The 8,455-nt window shown below is 30.5% G+C and overlaps 1 long non-coding RNA gene across 1 annotated transcript; it reads right to left on the reverse strand.

Annotated features, from left to right (window-relative positions):
• Positions 1-554: 554 nt before the first annotated feature.
• si:dkey-9p20.1 lies at positions 555-4,663 on the reverse strand. Its single transcript, XR_012398038.1, has 6 exons — positions 4,555-4,663; positions 3,633-3,668; positions 3,397-3,534; positions 3,087-3,201; positions 2,856-2,994; positions 555-2,398 (listed from the first exon to the last, which is right to left on the reverse strand). It is a non-coding gene; the product is annotated as a si:dkey-9p20.1 (long non-coding RNA).
• Positions 4,664-8,455: the final 3,792 nt, after the last annotated feature.

Raw genomic sequence — 8,455 nt, forward strand, 5'->3', positions numbered from 1 at the left:
TTATTAACCACATTATAACATATTATTTCCTGGGTTTGTTCCAGAATTTATTTACAAATTACATATAACATGCTCTGCAAAAAATACTCTTCTTACTTAGATTATTGCCTTGTTTCTAGTGCAAATATCTATATCTATTATCCAAATAATTATTAAATCAAAAACATTTTCTATGCAAGCAAAAATATTGCCTTGTTTTCAGAAATAATATACCAAAATTAAGTGAGAGTTTCCTTAAAACAAGCAGTTTTTTTTACATTAGATAAGTTTGCTTACCCCATTTATTTTGCTTGTTTTAAATAAAAACTCACTTAATTGTGACATACTTTTCCTTAAAACAAGACAAAATTTAGTAACACTTTATAACTCCACACTATGGATAATTTATTAACTATTAGCAGACAGTTTATCATTTATAAAGCTTTATCTCTGCAATAGGAGACATTAGTAAAATATTTATAACTGGTTTATAACCACAACTGCTAATGCTGTGTTCTTGAGTTATAAACGCAGGTATAACGTGCTTAATGATTGTATTTTCACACTTTTTTAATGACTACTTTTTTATTACTAGATTAAGTTATGCATTATTTGCAATGCAGATATTTAAGACTTGTGTTTAGATCATTTAGAATGCAAAAGTAAATACTTAATAAAATATTTAATGAACATTTATATATTTTATTTTTCAGGCACATAGAAATAATTATTCTGGGTGTTAATAAATGCTTTACTAACACAAATTCATGCAGTTTTGTGAACTAATCTAAAGTGATGACTAGTTATGGTTCATAAATCCCTTTTAAATGACAATTAAAGGCTCAGCTTTATTCTAAAAAATTTAAAAACAAAAAAATAAATAAATGAAATTAATGACTGTTAGTGATAATAGTCTAAATGTTGTGATAATAGTCTAGTGATGATAGTCTAAATGTTAGTGATTCATAACATTTAGAAATGAAGGTCCAAATTTTTTTTCACTTTGATGGTACCGTTTCGAAAGGTGCACTTTTGTACTACACCGGTGGAAATTAATAAATTTAGGGTACACTTTTGTACCTTTGAAGGTTCATTTTTGTACCTTTACAAATTTGTACTTTTTATGTAGCAATACGTACACTCTTAAAATAAACGGTTCTATATAGAACCAAAAATCGTTCTATCAAGCGCTTCATATATGGAACCCCAAAAAGGTTCTAAATAGAACCATTTTAAGGGTTCATTAAATAGAACCCCAAATGGTTCTTTGAATTCAAGTTAATTGGTTCTATTTAGAACCATTTGAAGGTTCTTTATTTATTATTGAATTAATGTTATTTATCATTGAATACAAAATAAAACCAATGAAGAAATTTCAAATTGTTTAAATTTATTCAATTTACTTCACAAAATAAGTTTTAAATAATATTTAAAATTGCACCTCTGCGTACTTTGTATAAGATCTACCTCTAAACATTATACATTTTTACTATTTAATTAGTAAACATAATTAACAGCTTAATGGCATTCATCAATCTAATTCTAATGATTTCACTTATTAATAAACATTTGTAAGCTTGCTTACTGATTGAACAAATACAAAACTTAACTTTCAAACATCTCTAAAATGATGAAAAATGTATTACAATGCAGATAGAAACAATACAAAAACATCTATTAAATAACAATACAATTTTAACAAGTTGACGGTACATGTATGTATTGGTCATGGCAACATCCATTTTTAAACATAATTTTCAATAAAAGTTATTGAACAAAGTATTTAATCGCACACAAAACTTTGCAAAATGATTAGACAAAACACTGAGAACAGCCATTCCACAACCTGTAGCATGTCCATGTTTGCCGGCCTCTCTTATAACGTAAATAGTTTTGTCCATGGGTGGCACAGTGGCTCACTTGTTAGAACTGTAACATCACAGCAAGAAGGTCACTGGTTCGAGTCCTGACTGGGTCAGTTGGTGTTTCTGTGTGAAGTTTGCAAGTTCTCCCAGTGTTTGTGTGGGTTTCCTCTGGGTGCTCCAGTTGCCCCCACAGTCCAAAGGCATGCGTACGGTATTGGTGAATTGGCCACAGTGAGTGAATGTGTGCAGGTGTATGAGAGAGTGTATGGGTGTTTCCCAGTGCTGGGTTGCGGCTATAAAGTGAAGAGTAATTGCTAATTCATTCTACTGTGGTGCCTCTGATAAATGAGGGAGCAGAAGGATAGTGAGTGAGAGTTGGTCATCGTAATGCTGACACTTCAAGCCTTGACGGAATCAGGAGAGCTGTTAGGACCTTTGGATTTCTGTAAAACAATATTTCAACGCCGAGTACTTCCTTCTTTCCTTCCCTTCTTTTGGGCCATTTCTTTTAAAGATGTTTCTGTGTTCTTCACTAAGTCCTTATATGCAGCATCCTAAATTAAAACATTTTGTTTACTTTGTGTAAGTTTCCAAGTGACACATTTTCAGCAATACAAGTACTTTAAAGTCATCAAAAATACAGAAATACTGTGTAGACAGCTGTAATATATTTTCTATTTAATCTGCACTTCATTTGTTACAGAATTTAATGAAATTGACATTTCTGAGAGACCTCAATTCAGTATGAACATTAAATAAAACAATAAAATTAGAATAAGAACAAAACAACAAACAAATAACTGTATATCAAAAAACATACATCATATTTGGCAGATACTTTTATCCAAAGAGACTTAGATTGTGTTTAATCTATACATTTATTAACATGTGAGACCTGGAACACATTTGGCATTGCTAATGCATTGCTTTACCAAATGAGCTTTAAAATGTCATATACACAGATTTCTCATATCTATTTAGCACACAATGTAACAGTGTTTAGTTACTCACAAGCTGTGGCATTCCAATAAGAAGAAACTGCTCTATTAGTTTTGCAGACCCCTCCATAATCTGTACTCTGGAAAATAGTGTGTTTCATTTGGTTCTTGACTTATTCGTAAACGGTGTCACATTCCATGTCCCTCACAATCTGAGGTAGAAAGACAGCATTTGTAGAGTGTGTAAATATGAATTTAAATCACAGAATTAATCTTGACATAAAATGTACTGAAATGAACTTACCTTGTGTTAAGTCCCTCTGAGTCCAGTTCACTTCCTTTTGATCCCATCATTATGAGCTCACCACTGAAATCCTTTCATTTTTACATTTGTTTTGAAGACATTGCAACAAGGAATCCTGTAGGCAAATTTACACCTTTCAATACATATTTCTTCTCTGCAGGACTTTTTATTAAGCAACGACCTTAATATTCTCATTGTATTAAAACAGCAGTAGTAAGTACTAGAATATTTTTTTGTGATAAATATATTTTTTCAGTGCACAACAACCAAAAAGTGTGAATTATGCATGTTATAAAATACAATACTTTACCAGGTGTGCTTGAAGATGATGTCAAACATTTATGGATGTGACACATGTTTTTCTTTAAGCTGGGATCCTTCTTCTTCAAAGCTACTTGTGTCCAGCAGATCAAAGCTGGAAACTTAATATGGGTCCCATGAAACTTTTCTGTAATGAAAAATACAATCTTGAAGTCTTTTATAATATTCATTTTATTTTACTGACCACAATACATTTTGTTTGGATTCTAAAACAATGATACATACCAAGCACAAGTTTTATGGTGCAGTTCAGTTTCCAGGCTGTTTGAAGAAAAATAAAATATACATTAAAATATTTATTTTAAACTTATTTTGCACTATATATATATATATATATATATATATATATATATATATATATATATATATATATATATATATATATATATATATATATATATATTATTTCACAATACATTTATTCTGCATTTTTGTGTCTTTTATAAATAAGACCTGATCTTTCGTCTATGGATTGTTAAAATATGTTTGGCTTTTTAAAGGTTTCAATAATATTCAGGGGCGGACTGGCCATAGGGAGAACTTGCCACCGTGACTGGCCTCCCGCGCGTGCACAGACTCGGGGGCAAGAATCTGCCTGTGCGGGCACAAGCGGTGCACTGCTATCTTGCGGTTTTATGCAGACTAGCCGGAACGTCTCAAAAGCGGGCAGTAATGTCCACTACTTTGCAGAGTTTAGCTCAATCACTGATAAAACACATACGAACCAAGCTAAATGTGAGCGTTTGTTCAAGGTTGGAGGTAAAAACAACACAAAAAACACGATGAAATCAGCTCATATCAAGTTACTTTTAAAATAACATGCACATGCTTCAAGCTCTCTCGAAGCTCGCCTTCAAATAACACAGCTGTATTGTTATCAGTAATTTAATTAGTAGTACTGACAAACAATTATAGCGATATTGTAACTTATTTAGAATAAAAAGCAGAAAAAAATTCAACATTACAGATTTCTGAACCGAAGGGTGACGACCTAGGTCATCACAAGCACAGTGTTTATCCATATTAACGCTAAAGTTACCCCCATTCAATCTGTATCACCATATAACACGAGGGATTTTCTATCAAATAGAAACCTTACTTCATAATACAAAATATTTCACTATATATATTAAATGTACTAACATACCTGAATTATGAAGCTGAAATAGTGGACTTCTCCTTTCAAAAAATTAACCTTCACTCTCGAGGCTCTTCACCACCGGTCCATGACGATGTCCTTGTCAATGACTGACGTCACCAGAGGGATTTTTTATGATTATTAGTTTCAAATAAATTATTAAACCATAACAACATGTTACTGCACAGTCTAAATAAATTGGTCATTTTATTTATTTCACAAAATAATTTGTCAAAAATGTTAAACATTGAGTATATATAAATTACGCCTATAAGTTATATGCTATTGTACAAACCTGCAAAAAAAAAATCCCATCATAATGTACACTGATTAAGTTTTTGACCACAGCATTCATTTTATTAGGTTTTGACTCAAAAAGCTTTGTCTCTCTGTGTTATAGCTTATAATTATTTTATAATCTTTACTACATAATTATTTTATGATTCAAAAATTATAGAACCATTTTAATCAAAAAGGTTCTTTGCAGTCAAAGGGTTCTAAATGGAACCATTTTTTGGGTAAAAGGTTCTACTGGCCAAGTATAGAACCCCAAGGTTCTATATAGAACCTCAAGGAACCTTTTTTTTAAGAGTGTACCTTTAACAACCTGTTAGGAACAAAACTGTACCTTTCCAAAATGTACTGTCCCAGTTACAGATTTAGTACTTTTATTTCTGAGAATGTAGCAAATATACGCATTTGAGGCCAAAACTTTTAGCCCTCCAATGCAATTTTTGTTCTTTTTAAAATATTGTGATATTTAATGGATTAAGTACATTTTCACAGTATTTCATAAATGTATTTATTTATTTTTCTGGGGGAAATGTTATTAGTTTTATTTTGGCTAAAATAAAAACATTTTAAGCTCAATATCATCAACCTCATTAAGCATTTTCTTGACTGGCTAGAGAACAAACCACTGTTAAACAATGATTTGCCCAATTACCTGAACTTGCCTAGATTAAACCTTTAAATTGCAATTTAAGCTCAATACTCGTATCCTAAAAAAATATCTAGCAACATATTATTTACTGTATTATTTACTGTCATCATGGCAAACATAAAATTCATTCATTCATTCATTTTCTTGTCGGCTTAGTCCCTTTATTAATCCGGGGTCGCCACAGCGGAATGACCCGCCAACTTATCCAGCAAGTTTTTACGCAGCAGATGCCCTTCCAGCCGCAACCCATCTCTGGGAAACATCCACATACACATTCACACACACACACTTATACACTACGGACAATTTAGCCTACCCAAGTCACCTGTACCGCATGTCTTTGAACTGTGGGGGAAACCGGAGCACCAGGAGGAAACCCACGCAAATCAGGGGAGAACATGCAAACTCCACACAGAAACGCCAACTGAGCCGAGGTTCAACCCAGCGACCTTCTTGCTGTGAGGCGACAGCACTACCTACTGCGCCACTGCCTCGCCAACATAAAAATCAGTTATTAAAAATTGCTATTAAAACTATGGTTGACATACTTATACAGTTGAACTCAGAATTATTAGCCCCCTTTTTATTTTTTCAAAAATTTTAGTTTAATGGAGAGAAGATATTTTTAACACATTTCTAAACATAATAGTTTAATAACTCATTTTTAATAACTGGTTTATTTTATCTTTGCCATGATGACAGTAAATAATTTTTTCCTAGATATTTTTTAAGACACTTCTGTACAGCTTAAAGTGACATTTAAAGGCTTAACTAGGTTAATTAGGTTGACTAGGCAGGTTAGGGTAATTAGGCAAGTTATTGTATGTAATGGTGGTTTGTTTTGTAGACTGTCGAAAAAAATTATATAGCTTAAAGGGGCTAATAATTTTGACATTAAAATGTTTTTTTAAAAATAAAAACTGCTTTTATTCTAGCCGAAATAAAACAAATAAGACTTTCTCCTAAAGAAAAAATATTATCAGACATACTGTGAAAATTTCCTTGCTCATCACATTAAACATCATTTGGGAAATATTTAAAAAAGAAACAAAATTAAAAGGGGGGCCAATAATTTTGACTTTTAAATACACTTGGTTATGGTTTACAGTAAGTCTAACTGAACCAGTTAGAAAACAAACCTTTCTATGAATGTTTACATTGGCCCTTTTATAAAAACGACAGTAATATTATGGAGCAATGAAATATTGGCACTGGCTTTCATCATACAATATAGCTTATGTATATATATATATATATATATATATATATATATATATATATATATATATATATATATATATATATATATATATATATAGCCTTCTGTAACTCAAAAGACCACAACATTTGGATATTAAGCATGGATTTTAAAGATCCTATCTTTCAGGATTTATGGTCAGCTAAAGTTCTAAAAAAAACATTTTAAAGGTAAACTCCTATTTAAATTATTTATTATAAAGCACTAATTTAGGCACTGATATAAGCACTAATATCAGTGCAAGTGTTTTTTCGTTTTGCTGATTTTGGCAGCCTGTTTGAACTTTAAAGTTCATATTATGTCACTACTTAATTATATATTGCGTACTTGCAGGCCTATTTTAATAAAATAGAAAAAAATTATAATAATCAAATATAAATCAAAAGGTGGAATATTACATAATAGTATTAATTAGTAAATTATTAACTAAAATAACAACAAAAATATTTGTGAGGTAAAAAAATAAAAGGGGCTCCTTGCATTTGCTATAGCCCCAGTGCTTAATGTGTTCTTAATCCGAGCTAGCTTATTCAATTCATCTGCATGTCTTTGGATTGTGGGGAAAACCCAAACACCCAGAGGAAACCCACACCAACATGCACACTCCACCCAGAAAAGCCAACTGACCCAGCCAGGGCTCGAACCTGCGAACGTCTTGCTTTGAGGCAATTCTGCAATCATGTATATATTCAGTTTAAGTTAATGAAACTGTATCAAGTGAATAATATAGTGTCTTATATAAAAATAAAATTACAAATTACTGTACAGTTTAGACATCACTGAATAATATTGAATGTTTTATCATAATGTTCTATTGTTAATTATATTGTTGTTTTATTAAACATAATAATTTTATAATTTAGTTTATTGAATAACATTGAAGAATTTAACTTTTTTATGTTGTACACTGTAAAAAGTGCAGGGCTCTACATAATTCTTTCATGTTGTCCCAACACACTAACAAATTTATGTGAATTGAACATAAAAAATTAAGTTGTCCCAACGAAATCTCAAAAATTGTGTTGTTTCAGCTCATTTTAATTAAGTAGTGTGAAAGTAAAAAAAAAAAAAAACTTTTTGAGTGTATTTTGACACTCGTTATTCAGCAATCTTTCAACTGTAATGTAATTTTATATTTTATATTTTGATACAATTGCAAAGATTCCATTTGTTACTGAGAATAAAGGATTTATAAAGCATAAATAGTCCTCACTTTAGATTAGGTCTTAAAACTGCATAAAGTTTAATAACATCCAGAGTAACTATATGATTGAAAAATATATAAATGTTCATTTGAATAGTTTAATAATCATTTACTTGCTCGTTCTGCATTATATATATATATATATATATATATATATATATATATATATATATATATATATATATATATATATATATATATATAAAACGCAAGCTACACTTAAACAAGTGCTTAGTAAATAAAGTGATACTTAATTTAGTCATTAAAAATTAATTAACAAAGTATGAAAATGCAATCATTAGACACATTATATGTGCTTTTAAGTCAACAAAACAGCATTTGTAGTTGTTTTCATAAACTGCTTATTAATGTCAACTAACATAGATTTATTGCTTTACACATGATTTATTAACGATTTGCTGATGCATAATAAATTATTCATAATGTTCAGTTATTATAAAGTGCTACTGAACTTTTTGGATGAATTTTAAAGTGTAGAAATGAC

Source organism: Danio rerio, chromosome 22 (assembly GCF_049306965.1).
Source record: "Danio rerio strain Tuebingen ecotype United States chromosome 22, GRCz12tu, whole genome shotgun sequence".
Lineage (NCBI taxonomy): Eukaryota > Metazoa > Chordata > Actinopteri > Cypriniformes > Danionidae > Danio > Danio rerio.